Below are 16,220 nucleotides of genomic sequence, written 5' to 3'. Positions count from 1 at the left end.
GTTCTGTAGGATAGGTGCCTAAAAGTTGGCGGTAATGGGGCCAGTGAGTCCTTGGCTTGCAGGAAACAAAATTTCTCTTGAGGTATATAGCTGACAAGTCACAACAAATTAAAAGAACTTTTGCTTATTGCCGCTCTCATCCTATTTTGACCACTACATTTAATTCACAGATGGAAAAGTCTTTGGGGATATTGTGTTACTCCTATACCAACATCCTGAAAAAGCATTGAGTTAAGTTCTTCTTATATCTAACCAAAATTTGTCCCAGACACATACAATGGTTTATGGTAGGGTCCAAGTGCTCTAGTTTTAAAAAGAGTTTATATTTATCCTTTCCAACCCAGCAAGTAAATGCTTAGATGAAGTTATCTAGATCCCAGATTCTTAAAGCAGAAGTTTATTTATCTGGGGGACCTAGATACAACCTTTGTTCTCTTTTGCAGACATCATCCTAGAATTGGATATTTCCTACAGTCAGAGCTTACAGAATCGTTACACCTAAAATGCAGGAGACAAAGTATGTGTTGGTAAGTACTCTTCCCAGGATGACTGGGAATATAAATGAATGGCCACAAGCAACACTAGACTAGACTAGATGGTTCTGGGAGAAATAGTAGAAAAATAGTTAGGGGTCTGAAGAGATGTCCTCAGAATAATCATGAGACACAGAAGGGCTCCATTATAGGAGAGGAGAGAATGTCTCTGATGAAAGCCACCAAATTGGGTGGCTTTCATTGGTGGGAAACAGTCCCAGAATGTTTTAGTTCTTTGTTCGGATTAAGGGCAGAAACAGAAAATCCTCAGTAATTGGAAAGTTCCATCTTATTCCTCATTCTAATTCCCTGACCTTAATGTTTACCCAATAAATCCCTTACTCCTCCTGTTACTTGTCTCCCTCTGGACTTATGGAATTGTTTCGCCCTTTGTTCACCCATATTCACCTGGCAAACATCCTCTGAGTGACATAATATTTTCTTGGTATAGAACCTTCTGTATTTACCTAGAAAATGACATTTATTATAAGATGGTTATTTAAGATCCATTAAATCTAATACTGCTTACTACTAAAACATCTTCAGATTCTAATTAATAATAAGACACAATTTCAGAGCATAAAAGATATAAATAATAAGATGCTTCTGAAGGATAAATATTATCAAAGCTTTTTCTTTATTCCCTTACATTCAAATAATTAATTCCAGCCTATATGTGTTTAAAGCATTCAGAGCATAGAAAATGAGGGGTGAAAACCCAAGTATTAATACTATCTCTGTGTTTTCACACATGCTTTTTATTTAATCCCCACAAAACACTATTAGGTTATTGGTGAAAAAAAGATGAGACTCAAAGAATTAGCTTCCTTAGCATCACAAAGTCAGTACTTATGTACAAATCTATGAAACTTTGTAGCAATCATGGTCCCATAAGGAAAAGAAACTACTCTAAATTCTTCAACCTAAGAGAACTTAAAACAGGAAAGTGGATATGCAGGTGATGGAAGACCTCAGGCATGAAACAAACAATTCATAACAGCTATTCCTGAGAAAACCTCTCTCTGAAAGGTAACTCCATCCTAAGGTTGGAGGGAAACAGATAGTTTATCTGGAGCCTAACATACATAGCCTGCAGAAGAATCAAAGATCATAGAGCAAAGGGGTTCACTTGCTAAATCAGGGAACATGAAGGAAACGCCAGAATTGGTATAGGAACAGAAAGAAAAAAAGATAGAGAAATACTCTTACTTCTTCTTTCCTTTCACCTTCCAGTTTTCCTGCATCGCCTCTCAGTGGTTAGTTTTACTCAGAAATGAGTTGCTCAGGCTATCTGGGAAATGTAGTTCCTTGTGATGCAGTGTGAAAGAGGGAAAGGGTAGGAAATTGAATTGAGAGCAAAAAAAGGCAAATGACAGCACACATTCCATGATGCCACCTTGCACTCTCAAGTGAATAGTATAAGTAAAGGATAGAGGTGAGGAAGTATCAAATATGTGCTAGGATAACAATGCAATTTGGTTGTTCCATGGGGAATACGTGGAAACATTAGGCTAAAAAAGTGGAGCAGTATAACAGCATGGGGAAAAATGAGGTTGGGGCTAAGTTGTTAAAATTTAATTTAATGAGAAGACAATTTGGACCAGGGACACGATGCAACTGACATGTTGTTTGGGAAATATTAATTTGAAAATTGCATGTAGAATGGTATTGAGAACATTCAAGAACATTGCCTGGCAAGGAAACGATTACAGTTGTTTAGGACATAAATGATAATGACTAGGCAGTGAAGACCTATAATTTATTGTACATCTAATATGTGCCAGCTACTGTTCTACATAATTTATATATAAGCATTATTCCAGTTGATTCTTATGACAATTCTTCAAGCTAAACATCCTTATCTGACTGTACAGACAAACAATGAGTCCAAGAATTTAAGCAAGATTACCCCTGTTAGGTAATGAATATGTGACAGGGTCTCTTCTAAACTACTGTTAATGAAGTAAAATAAATGGAATTTTTTTGGATGATCCCAAAACTATGTTGTTATGAACATGAAGCTTGATACCAAAGTTAGCATATGCTAATTATCATGCCAGATATCAATTTTCTGTATTGTTAACTTTAATATCTATAAATATTAGTGCTGAAAACGTATTTGGGGGGGTTGTTTATAGTTATTTTTATTTAGTGTAACTTAGATATTACCCAAATTGCCTTGGAAGTTTTCACCTATTTTCTTCATAGGTTGGATTATTCTTTTTTTAATATTTTATTTATTTATTCATGAGAAACACAGAGAGAGAGAGGCAGAGACACAGGCAGAGGGAGAAGCAGGCTCCATGCAGGGAGCCTGATGTGGGACTCTATCCCGAGTCTACAGGATCAGACACTGGGCTGAAGGTGGTGCTAAACCACTGAGCCACCCGGGCTGCCCAGTTGGATTATTCTTTAATTCGAAACTCTCCTGTGATAAATGAAATACTTTGTTACAATCATGCTCATCTTAAAATAGCATCTTCAAGACCTATATCAGAAGCTTTCATAAAGCCAAAAGAATGTGAACATGGATATCAAACATATTTTGAATGACTACATTTTGTTTCTATATAAAAATGTTGTAGTATTGTCTCCATGTGAGGATTTAATGTTTTCTCCAGTTTTTGTTCACTTCTGTTTGTTAATCACTCACAGCTACTGGATGTTTATGGATTTCCCTTGAATTTCAAAAATTTGGTTACCACCAAAATGAACACATCTATCACAGTAAATGTTCAATATTTATATTGATGTGCATTCATTCATTCCAAATCACTTTCATACTACTCCTGAAATCCTTTTTTTTACTCCCGAAATTCTTAATAACTCTCGAAGTGATTATTACTTTTTAAAAAATTCTATAGAGTTTATATTATCTAAATATATAAAATGAGTAATACAAGGCTTATTTTGACATTTTGGTTAAAAGTAATGGTCATTGTTGTTTGGTCTAGTTTTAATTTATTCTTTTGCTGTTACTTCTGTCAATGAGTCACTAACAACTGACTAAGTCATCCTAAAATTGAAACTATTGAATATGTAGAGATCTAAACTTAGCAACTATTTCATCCATAAAAACAATTAGATGCTCTATTCAATCTGCCCCCACCCTACCTCTTGAAATATCAGTTGAAAATTTGGTTTTGGAGACTTATGGCATTTTAATAATATGAATCAGAGACTGAGTCACAAGTACTGTTAGTATCAGAATGACTCATTTTTAAATTATCATTGTTTAGTTGAATCTATAATGACCTTGTATTTGCATTCTTGCAAGAACTTCCACTATAGTTCCTGTTTCTTCTCAGAATACTAATCTGATGGAAAGAATAAGTCATCATTTCTGAAATGGATAGCAATGTTATATAGAATGTAGGTAGACTCATTATTCTCAATACATTTGACTCATTTTTTGCCCATATGACATAAAAGTCTATATTTTTATTAGTTCAGAGAATATTCATCCCTATGAAACTTGAGGCCAAACCACTAAAATCTATTGCCTTGCTTTGTATCAAAACTCTGCAGTAAGACAGAGACCTATACTTTTTAATTGCTAAATGCTTTGATTATTCTAACAACCTCGTGTTCAAAATTTATAGTAGGTGACATTTCTATAATTTCTGTCTATACAAGTTCTTTCTTCCTTATGACATTTGTGGCCTTCCCAAATATTTACCAAGAATTCCAAATACCATTTAAACTCGTAAGAACTAAAGTGAAAAGGTATCTTGTAGAGCTTATGAGGCCTTAGAACCTTTAGGCCATAGAGCAATAGATTAAATGACCTCTGGAGACCCCCTCCAGTCCTATATTCTATGGGGACTGATAAAGCACAGAGATAGCCAAACAAAGGGGATACAATGAAACTGGTTCTATTATCCCAGCATTTAATGGTTTTCTGTGTATGAAGTTCAAAGCTGAAAGTTTCAACAAAGATTCTACCAACACAGTGTTTCCTGCATTTACCACTTTTCTGCTTACAATACTTTCTCACATTTTTCAAAGGCCAAGGAAGTGTGCTTTCTTTGTAATTCCAAAAGTAGTTTAAGTAATAGGAGATATTATTACAGATAAAAAAAAGTATATAACAGTGAAATCAGAGTAATAAAGTTGGATTTGGGTTAGGCCAACAGAGCAACCAAAGGAATACAAAAAAGGCAAAAGTATGATTTTAATAGAAAGAAAAGTAAATTTTGAGTAGAGACATATATGCTAACCAAATGAAAAAGAAAGGGGGAAAGTTAAAGGACTTTAAGAAAGCAAATGAAATATGCTGAGGGTGAATTAAAGTGTGTTCACGGGCTATGCATATCACTTAGAAATAAATATGGTTTTAGTTAGAATAAAAAGTCAATGTGGCAAAGAAGGAGAGTCCAAAAACTAATCAAAGCCAAGAAAGAAGAAAATGTACAGGATAAAACATGAGCTGGAGAGAAGCACTGAGGTGACTGAATGAAGTTAAAAGTGTAAAAAATATGATAAGAAAATTAAGGGGAGAAAATGAAAGGGAGATTGTGCAAGAGTTTCAGATAAATCAGGATCCTTTCAAGTAGAGAAGGAAGAAGGGGTCAGGGCTGGAGATAATGGGACCTCCATGAAATGGAAGTGTAATTTATTCACCGAAGTGGTGGATATTGCTATCAATTTTAATGACTTCTCTGCATCAGCTTTCAGACTAGAGAATGAAGAAAAGATATTAGGAAAGAGACATATATTTGCATATCTCAGGGAAGAAGGATGAAATAAATATCAAGCTAGAGCAATGATTAAGTTATTAAACTAATTTCTGGCAAACTATAGAAAAAAATGAAAACCAACTTAGATTTCATAAAGGAGTATTAATAAATAAGAAAGTCTTTATCAGGAGCCTTTTAGAACTTTATAGAATTTAAGGGATTGAAAACAAAGAGCCAGCATTTCTAGATTCACCTATTTTTTTTTATAATTTATTTTATTTTTATTTTTATTTTATTTTATTTTATTTATTTTATTTTATTTTATTTTATTTATGATAGTCACACAAAGAGAGAGAGAGAGGCAGAGACACAGGCAGAGGGAGAAGCAGGCTCCATGCACCGGGAGCCCGACGTGGGATTCGATCCCGGGTCTCCAGGATCGCGCCCTGGGCCAAAGGCAGGCGCCAAACCGCTGCGCCACTCAGGGATCCCTAGATTCACCTATTTTCATATCCACGGTCAGAAATAATTCTTGAAACATAATGCTCTGACAGCTATGTACATACATTTAGTCAATCACAGAAAGCTTGATTAGCTTTCTCTGTTAGAATTTTGGTATGGACACATACACACAAGCACACATTAATTTTAACTCCATTTTACTTTGCCATGGGAAGGTAAAATTTTTCACTTCCAGGAAGATTTTTCACCTCAACAGAATATAAGCGCTCATGGAAGTCCTTGAGGCAGTCATTCATACACCCACTGCTGTGTGAATGATGAAAACACACACAGAGACAAGCAATGGAGTACAGAGCATGCTAGAGCCATCACTGCCTCATGCTGCCTAGCAGCTTGAAGAAGCCAAAAGCCTCACATCAAATTATCCCAGCCAGAGCTTCATAGTTATCCATATCCTGATGGGGAATACAGATAAAAATCATACTTTCCCCATCCCAAGCAGGGTAAAGCCAAGTGATTCATTCATGGGCATGAAATCAAAACATCATCTGTATCAACTAAAAAAAAAAGAAAGAAAGAAAAACTTCTCGTAAGATTCTTGTTAAAATTTTGTGTGATTTGATCTTGGAAAATCTTGTGAAAAAAATCTCAGCCTCTGAAGATCTTATAAAACGCTGAGATGGAACTGATCTTAGCATTGATGAGTCTAACTTCACGGGAGAGTGCAGACAGAATGACCTGGGAACTCCCTGCATCGAATGCTTGCTTCAGCAATTTCTGATGGACATCCCAGCTGGAACTCCACCTCAGGAAAAAGTAATGAACTTAAAGGGAAACTAAGGGGAAGAGGTGATAAGTCTGAAATTATTGGAGAAAAATTTAGACTGGGAATCACATATCAGGTTAAGTCCTTTAGAGTATATCCAATAGGAAATTATTAGACATTGTATCTTGAGCAAATAGGTGTCATGTTCTGGGAAAATTAACTTTGGGTGATGTGCAAGGTTGGTGAAGCTATCCTTAGGTCTAAATTCAGGTGGTATAATCAGGAATGGAGGGAGAGCACGCTCTGTCTGGGGAGTTGTGAAGGTAGAAGGCCACAGGACATGGGGAGTGATTGAATAAAAGGCAAGAGAAATTAGACAGAAGACTTAACAGTTTGCCCTCAAATAGGGTGATGTCATTCATACAGATGAGACTATTATGAAGAAGAACAGGAAAATAAATAATAGGCCTGCTTTTCAAACGCTAAATCGGAAGTGATGACCAAATAAAATTTGGAAAAATGTATATTCTATTATGCTATTTATATTGTTGACAAAAATCATACCATTTATCCTAATGGTCCAACAGCCCTTTCTACTCAATTCTAACCAAACTAATGATACCCTAAATTATAAAAATAAACATAACATTAAAATGTTATTAAATAACATTCTACTTTTGTGAGCTGGTTGAGATATTAAGACAAATTCTTTTGGGGGAAAAGAAGAGTTCAAAATCATTCACAAAAAATACTTTAAAATTGAAACAGAAAGAATGTGATGTAGGCATTAGACTAAGCCTAGTATTCACAAAAATAACATAAACTCAGGACTATTAGGAAGTAATCCAAAACTCACTACTCTTGACACGTATATTCAAGTCCAAATGTAATTGCCTTGGAACAAGATTCTGGAAAAAAAAAATTACTTCCTTCTTAACTCTGACCCAACCTCTCACAACTCTATTTGTTTTCTGAGTCAAACATCCAAAAATCTTTAAAAGACTCCAGTACTGAGCATAAATATTTCTTCTGCATGATTCTGGCTGTAGAAGTGCTTCTATTTGTCAATTTAGAAAGCTGAGAAGACTAAAAATTGGATCAACTGTTTTCTACAGAAATAAAGTCTAAAAAATTACTTTCGCAGAATTCAACATTCAGCATGTCTATAAAGTAAACCTGGCAACCCCTGCTCATTTTATTTTCATGCTGACTCAACTGCTGTCAATTTACAGAAATGACCATCACCTTTAAAAATGACCATTCACTGATGTAGAATTCTCCATTTATTGAGTTTGACATTATTTAATTGACATCAACTCTGACAACTTCTATTGTTTTATTTTTATTATTATTTATTTTAGCTCTCATTGCAAAGCCTAGATCTAAAATCATCACTAAAAATGTCTGCTATGAAATACGCACATAGTTCATCTTTTGTGCATTTTTTTCCCTTCTTTTGGGGCATCCCTGAAAAGTGGAAGAGAGAAACAGAGGACCTTTAAAACAAAATCTTAGCAATTAAATTACTCACGGACTTGATCAGCTTGTAAGATAGGCTTTAATTTATTTAGTATTTCTCTTATAGATGAGACACCTCGGAATTTCTCATTCACTGTTTGAGGCTGCCCTGAATCAAGCCACTCTGATCTCGTGTTAAGAACACTGTAATTCTTAGCATACTTAAGTGTGACCTCAGGTAAGACACAAGTTCCTTAAGTCTCTGATTTTATTTGTAAATGGACATGATAACACTTGCAAGACAGGATAATTTGTAACTGAAATAAGCTAAATGCAGAAAGGTACCTGCTACAAAGTGCTTAATACTAAGTAAAACAAGTCAGGAAGTAAAGCATCTGTTAATCATCTTATCACTTTTGGGATGCAAAACCAACTAAACAACTTTATATATTTTATATCAAATATACTGATTTTATTAAAATTGGTGCATTGTTAAGTAGTTTATAAAATGCTTAAGTGTATCTGTAAGTTGTGAGGGTAATGAGACATTTAAAAAGAGAAGGCAATTTGCCCTCTCCACAATCCTGACATTGATAAAATTGATCATTGGCTAATCAATAACATTTCTGACAGCTTTTGGGGCACTTTGACTGCTGATCTACCTCCTAACTAACTTGTCAGTGACTACTGCATGGCCTCCATTTATGAGCTACAAACTGTGGCCATTATAACATGATTCCTTACCTTTTGTCCTGGCCCTCACCTTGATATCATTATCTTTATTATATTGTTGATGATAAATCAACTTTTCCTTCATAATTATTCCTTTCACTTCAAAGCTACATTTTTGTTTTGAACACCTCTTTATGCCTTAAGAAATATTCTTGGTTTCCCATTTAATAGATATTTTTTATTATTCCTGAGCTAACAAAATATATAATCAAAAAATTTGCCACAAATACTGAAATAATTTTAAATTTGTTAGTTTATAAATTATAACAAGATCTGCTATATACATTTGAAAATTATCCAAAAATTTCATATGGTGCAGCATAAACATTGATATATAAAGGTTATTTGGTGAGACTGTGGGAGAAAGGATATATTGCAACTAACAAAGCTTTCCCCTCTAGGTCTTCAGTAGACAATCTGAATACATGCATCAAACCAATAAGCATCTCAGAGGTTCAAAAATAGTGATTTTCAACCATTATTCTCAATTTGTGGTTTGGAAATCTGTGGATACACTTTGGATTATAGCAATGATGAGACATGCTGAACCATTTATATGGTATGAGTCTGAGATGTCCACACCCAAATATAAATAAATAAATAAATAAATAAATAAATAATAGATAGATAGATAAATAAATAAATAAATAAGGATAATCTGTGTGTGTTTGTGGTCTATACACACACATTATATGTGGATTATGGATACTCTGTTTAAATGAACTTTATCCTAAGAATCAGGTCCATTTTACATATAAGCACAAAGTATTTAGAGCAAGTTTTTAATATCTATTGAAATTTCCAGAAGTATATCTAACATGTAAATCAAAGGAAGATTGTACTTTGTCTTACTTGAAATTTTACCAAGAGTTAATTATCATTTTAAATAACAGGTTTTAAAGGTAAGGTTGTCTGTGGGATCTGAGTCATCAGTAAACTTGCCTGTATAGATCTTGTCTATAATTGTCATATTCATAAATTTCTACACATAAGTGCTAGCCTCTGACTACTTGTTTATGTCTTTTATCACAGGCTTTTGTGAATTAAAAATATATTATTTTATTAAGCATTATTTTATTCTATATTTCTCCTTTATAGTTAAGATATTAGATTGATTCTTTTTTACTTGATCACATATATTGGTAACTGAAAATGTGAATGAATTTTATTGCAGAATAGTTAGGGTTATTGCAAAGCATTTGCTATGAAAATGAAGTGTAAATAAATAAAATAAATAAAAATCTATAAGAAAATGAATGTTAGATCTGATTGAGAGCAAATAACACTGTTTGATTATATTAAATATTACATAGTTTCTGTAATTGAAGAGGTTTCCCAGGGTTCTCTGATCCAGACAACTTAGATTTGCTCCACCAAAATACAGATGCTCGGAGTCCATCCCATGCCAGACATTCATTTCTCTTTTACCAAACAGGAGTGGGTTGATGGCTGTAGTGACTGTAGTTCTTTTACAATGTAAACTCTTGCAGACCTTCACTCTCTTCTGGTTCTGAGAAGAAAACCTGCAGCTCCAGCCATCTTTTCTGTGTATTTCTCTTCTGTTCTCACCTAGCTGTCTTCTGTGGCTCTGAAGGTTTAGGAAGCCTACTGATGGAGGGGCGAGAACTCCCCCATAAGAGCAGGAAGGCCAGAATGCCACCCACACCTCTCATGTGACTGTTCCCAGGCTCTCAAAAGCTGAATCTTAGATTTGTGATTAAGAATCACAGTTCAGGCTGCTGTGATTGGCATTCAAGCCTCTAGGGTTGGCCCAATCAGTGGCAACTCATCACCAGAATTATATCAACTTGTGTGTATTCGCAATATTTCTTAAAAAGAGGGAGATTATTTCAGAAAATATGGTTTTTATAAACATATAAACTCTTAGAAACATTTTGCAATGGACAATATGTTTTTACTCCACATCATTTTCTAGTAATAATAAATTATGTCACAGCCTGACAATTTCTAAAAGCTTTCTAGCAATGTTTCTCTAGGAAATTCAAATCATTGAACACTTCACAAATAATTTTCTTTGCTCTAATTATAAAAATAAAAAGATGTTTTGCAAATTAAAGCAACAACAACAAAGAAAATTCTTGCAGTAGTACCCTCAGATTAATAAAGTAACTCAATCTTAACTAGTGGAATATTACAGAATGGTGCTCTGCCTGAAGACAAAAGAAAATGAATCAACTAAATGCAGTAGTATAACTATTACATAGTAATACAACCCCAGAAGTCTGCAAATATATTCTCAAAAAAAAAAAGCAAGCATAGTCTGGAGTTGTCACTAGAGGCATTATCCTCCAGTTTTGGTGTTGACAATGACTTTGACTTACAAATTCCAATTACCTTGGGATGCTTGGGTGGCTCTGTGGTTGAGCATCTGCCTGTGGCTCAAGTCGTGATCCTGGGGCCCACGGATCAAGTCTCATATTGGACTCCCTGCGTGGAGCCTGCTTCTCCCTCTGCCTGTGTCTCTGCCTCTCTTTGTGTATCTCTCATGAATAAATAAATAAAATCTTTTTAAAAATTCCAATTACCTAGGAGGCTTGGGGAAAGCCACAATCCACTTATTGTGAGCCCTAAAAAAGACAGCAAGAAGAAACGAAACCCACTGTGAAGTTTTCCATGATTTGGATTTACTTGCAGAGACAAGCAATCCAAACTGTTGCCCCCAGAAGCTGCCAAGAGCTGATGCTTAGCCCATGTAGAGTCATTATCAACCTAAGAGTCCACATGCTGCCCTAGGCTGGCTGAGAGACCATAACCATAGAGAAAGCCAATATAAATCACAAGCTCTACCTCTTTGCCTAACTAGATACAATATTGGGACCTAATTCCTGAATCAGTCCCCAAAATGGTAAAATATAGGACCCTGGCTACCCTACTCTTATGCTTCTTTTTTTAAAGTTTTATTTAAATTCCAGTCAGTTAACATATAGTGTGATATTAGTTTCAGCTGTATAGTTTAATGATCCTATGCTGCTTATTTTAAGTGTCTCATTCTGGCTTCTTCTATCTTGGTCAAATCAGAGTAGTAGGAAAAAGTTTCCCACTTTGTTATCACCAGTAGTCCTGTGTAAAAGAAACCTGATTTGTTTGGCTTATGCCCAGCTGAGCTCTTGCCTGTTCCTTTCTACTCTTAGTCCCTTTAATAAATACATGATATCGTACTTGCCTCTAGGATCTAATGTCAGGTGAAAGAGATCTCCATCCAGGCCCTCATGGAACATGAGACATCTAGAAGACAGACAATTATGTTAACTCACAAGAAAAACTGAACAAGGTAAATGCTACAGAGTTGAAGTAGGAGGGTGCATAGGTGTTATATGATATAGTGGTTGTTTAGACTACTCATTCAGGACTAGAACACTAATTCCCATAGGTCCTGGAAAGGGTGGTAGTTGGTGACACACAGCTAAATTGTTCTTTTTTTTTTTTTTTTAAGATTTTATTTATTCATGAGAGACACAGAGAGAGAGAGAGGCAGAGACACAGGCAGAGAGAGACACAGGCTCCATGCAGGGAGCCTGACGTGGGACTCGATCCCGGGTCTCCAGGATCACAACCTGGGCTGAAGGTGGTGCTAAACTGCTAAGCCACCGGGGCTGCCCCTAAATTGTTCTTTAACTGGAAACAGTTGGAGTCGAGTGGCAGAAGTAAGGGTAGGATAGAGGCCTGTCTCGCATCTGCAGCCATTCGTTATCTTCTTTATCTTTATCTATACATTAAATTTAATAATACTATTCTAATCATTTCAGAAAGTTTTGGAGAGAGGTAAATTAGACAATGTGTATGAAATATTTGGTACAGGGCTATCTATATAAGAGATAGTTTAGCATAATTGTGAAGAGCATGGGCTTGATAACAGATTATCCTGGTTTCAAATTATGACTATACCATTTATTCAATGTGTAAGCCTCAGCAAAGTGATAAAATGGTTGCAAATTTTTTAATTACCTAAGTTTGCTAAAGTTGCTAGAACCCAGCGTACAATAAGAAGGTAAGCCCTTGAGACACCTGGTGGCTCAGCTGTTGAGTGTCTGCCTCTGGCTCAGGGCATGATCCCAGGGTCCTGGGATCCAGTCCCACATCAGACTCCCTACAGGGAGCCTGTTTTTCCCTCTGCCTATATCTCTGCCTCTCTCTGTGTGTCTCTTGTGAATAAATAAATAAAATCTATAAGAGAAAAAAAGAAGAAAGTAAGCCCTTAACTTGGTATTAATACCAATTAATACCAAGTAATTTAAATTGTCAGGGATATTTGTTGGTAATTATTAATTCTTTATATTTTAGTGCCTAGAGCAGCATTTGAATTTCATAAATATTTTAAATGAATAAATGATCATTTCCCACTAGTAATTTATTCAGCAATGCTTTATAGCCACTAAACATATTTATGAATTGCCTCTTATGTGTTGGGCCTGTTCTAGGCAAAGTTTCCCTGGTACAGCTGGAGAATAGTTATTACTGCCAAAGACAATTTAAATAGCATCATGAAATTCAGGTTTCTTTTGAAGGGTATGGGCTTTCACAAGAAGTCGACTCCCAGATTTGAACTATAAGAATATGCATACTCATCTGTACCCTGGATGATTTTGTAGCCTTTCTTCACAATCTGTCTTTCTTTCTCTTGTTTGTATAGAAGGAGTTTAAAAAACAACCATGAATTATTAGTTATTAACTTCTCACAAGTTGCAAGGCAGTGATGTATGTCTGCTACTGATTGCAGAAGATAGGTTCAAAGCCACATCTATTAAAAAGTTTTGTGTCATAAATTTTGTGTAAAATATAGCAGTATCAAATCAGAAACTCTCTTGCAGCCAATCTCCCCTAATCTGCCATCATTTCTTTATGAAGTTGTCAGCCAGAAGAAAATTGTCAAAAGAATACAGGTAAGAATTGGCCCTCAATTTCTCCTCTTAAAGACTCACTTCAACCAAAAACTTGAATTGCTATTTCTCTTTCAGGTAAAGCAAAGAAATTATTTAAGTATAAAAATATTTGAGTCCCTAATAACCCACATAAAGAGGATATATTAGAAGACGATATGACATAAACTTTAAAACTTCAAAAGGAAATACATTAACAAGATTAATCTGCAATTCATTTTGCCTCACACACAACTACAGAGCTCAGAGTCAGTTGCTCTTAATTTGAATGGGTTTACTTTCATTTAATTTCATAGATTCAACATTAAAAGCAGTAAAATCTCCTCTTCATTATTCAGTTTCCACTGCAATTTGTAACATGAATGTTTTAATTCTAGGACTAGCTGCCTCCTCCCAGAGTTAGATTTTACATTTGGTATTCTAGTGATATTTATCTTATGGTAGCAGGTTATTGCTAGGGTAATATTAGTATTATCACATAAGTTAGGTTCAAGCCATAAGCCTTTGAAAAATAAGGGTGACTGACCAAGTGTCACTTAGTTCAAAGTCTAGACCTGAAAGATAATGATTTCATAATTTCTTTTAATAACCATGAAAATCTCAATCATGTTCCATAGCATTGTATAGCATAATGACCACTAGAAAAATTCAGTATTCTCACATAACCATAGAAAGACCATGATGCCAGTGAAACTAAGATTATTTTTTTAAGAGAAGTAAGGATTATTTTTTAAAAATAGTCCAAACAACTAACTTTTTCAAATCTCTATGAAAAAAATATTGGGACACCTGGGTGGCTCAGCAGTTGAGCATCTGCCTTCAGATTAGGGTGTGATCCCGGAGTCTAGGATTGAGTCCTGCATCAAGCTCCTTGCAGGGAGCCTGCTTCTCTCTCTGCCTATATTTCTGCCTCTCTCTATGTCTCTCATGAAAAAATAAATAAAATCTTTAAAAAAAAATGTTGAAGCCTATAATTTAGTAAATTATTTGTAGAAACTAAGGAAGGACATCTAGGGAACATTCATTTAGAAATAATGTTTAGTCTTATTGTAGTTTAACTTCCCTTGTCTTGTTTCATAGAATTAAAAAAAGAGAGAGACAGTTTCTGATGGAAGACAGTTTCTACACTCTTTTGAAGGTCTGAGACAGTTGAAAATGACTTAAATTTATAATGCATTAACAGCGCAAAAAAACTCTGATAATAATGATAATAACAGTAACAATCGGAGAGCCTGGGTGGCTCAGTCCTTAAGGGCCTGCCTTGGGCTCAGGCCATGATCCCAGGGTCCTGGCATCAAGCCCTGATGTCAGCGGGGAGCCTTCTTCTTCCTCTCCCTCTGCCTATCCCTCCCCCTGCTTGTATTCTCTCGCTCTCTCTGTCAAATAAACAAATAAAATTTTAAAATAATAATAATAACAACAATCTACATTTACTAGGAAGTGCATAAATATCTTAAGTACTCAAGATTTTACATCTTTTTCTTCGTTGCTATCATAAGAATAATGAGGTAGATGCTGTTATTATCATTGTTTTACAGATAAAAAGACTGTATCTTGGAAAACTTAATAATTTGTTTAGCATTATTACCTAGGTGGTAAACCAAGAGTTGAACCCAAGTTATCCAACTCTGGAGTTTTTATTCTTAAAAATCCTTTAGAAATTTAAAAAAGATTTAGCATATCAAATACTTGGAAGATATTAAGTTCAAATATGCACACAAATAATTTGTTGAAAAACCCTTTTGAATCAAATGTTTAGCTTCAATTCGAGAACCTATTGGATTTCATCCCTACTATATCTTCGGATTTGTTTTTAGACATCAAATTTCCAAAAAGTAGAACACTTCAAAAAATTTATCTTGGCAAAAGAAATTTCTAAGAAAAAAATATCTGTATAAATACTTATTCTTGAACATACTTCTGACCACTATCTTCTAGAAATATGTTCTCAACAATTTTCCTCAAAGTTATCTACAGTTGCAATTGTACAGAAAACAAATGATAAGCATAAGACTGTTTTTCATTTACTTGAAACACTAAGTAATTATTTTATTCTGTTATACCAAATCTACTCAGTTAGTTAAAATAAGCTCAACTTGATGAAATATACAATTTGAAATTTTTAGGTTTGTAATTGGAATGATTACTTTCTCCCATAAGCTGCTTAGGATTTTTTTTTTTTTTTTTCATTTGTAAAACTAAAGCATTTGGCTACCCAAACACAGAATCAACAGAACTTGTCCTACAATCCATTGTTTATTAATAATTTTCTGCTGATAATCTAAATGATGATTAGTCCTGCCTCAGTGAATTCTTTACTCTTCTAATACACATTTAGTTTAATCCTTGTTACATATTTGATTTGTCATAATTTGGGAAGTGGAATTCAGGAATATTTCTTTCAAAAACTAATTAAGGCAAAAGAAAATATTTTAAATGTAAAAGAAATTGTAAAATGAATATTTTTAACAAGGCCAGATGTCATATATACAGAAAAAAAATGCCTATGTGTTTTACAGTCATTAATTAAAAATAAAATCATAATTTGAGAGCATAATTCAAGTGGAAGTTTTCTCTTTAATTTAGGTAAACAGCCTGTTCATCTTCTTACTAAATATGAAACTTTTACAAATTATAATGTATAATAAAAGCTACCTAATTCGTTGGGCAAGCTGTTTTTCATACAAATGAA

At 34.5% G+C, this 16,220-nt stretch overlaps 1 long non-coding RNA gene across 1 annotated transcript; it reads left to right on the top strand.

Moving 5' to 3' along the window:
• Positions 1-444: 444 nt before the first annotated feature.
• LOC111093182 lies at positions 445-13,527 on the top strand. Its single transcript, XR_005380878.1, has 4 exons — positions 445-527; positions 8,026-8,136; positions 11,821-11,922; positions 13,460-13,527. It is a non-coding gene; the product is annotated as an uncharacterized LOC111093182 (long non-coding RNA).
• The last annotated feature ends 2,693 nt before the right edge of the window (positions 13,528-16,220 follow it).

This window comes from Canis lupus, chromosome 29 (assembly GCF_011100685.1).
Source record: "Canis lupus familiaris isolate Mischka breed German Shepherd chromosome 29, alternate assembly UU_Cfam_GSD_1.0, whole genome shotgun sequence".
NCBI classification, from domain to species: domain Eukaryota; kingdom Metazoa; phylum Chordata; class Mammalia; order Carnivora; family Canidae; genus Canis; species Canis lupus.
Note: the sequence above shows the minus strand (reverse complement) of the source record. Positions and strands in the feature narration are given on the sequence as shown.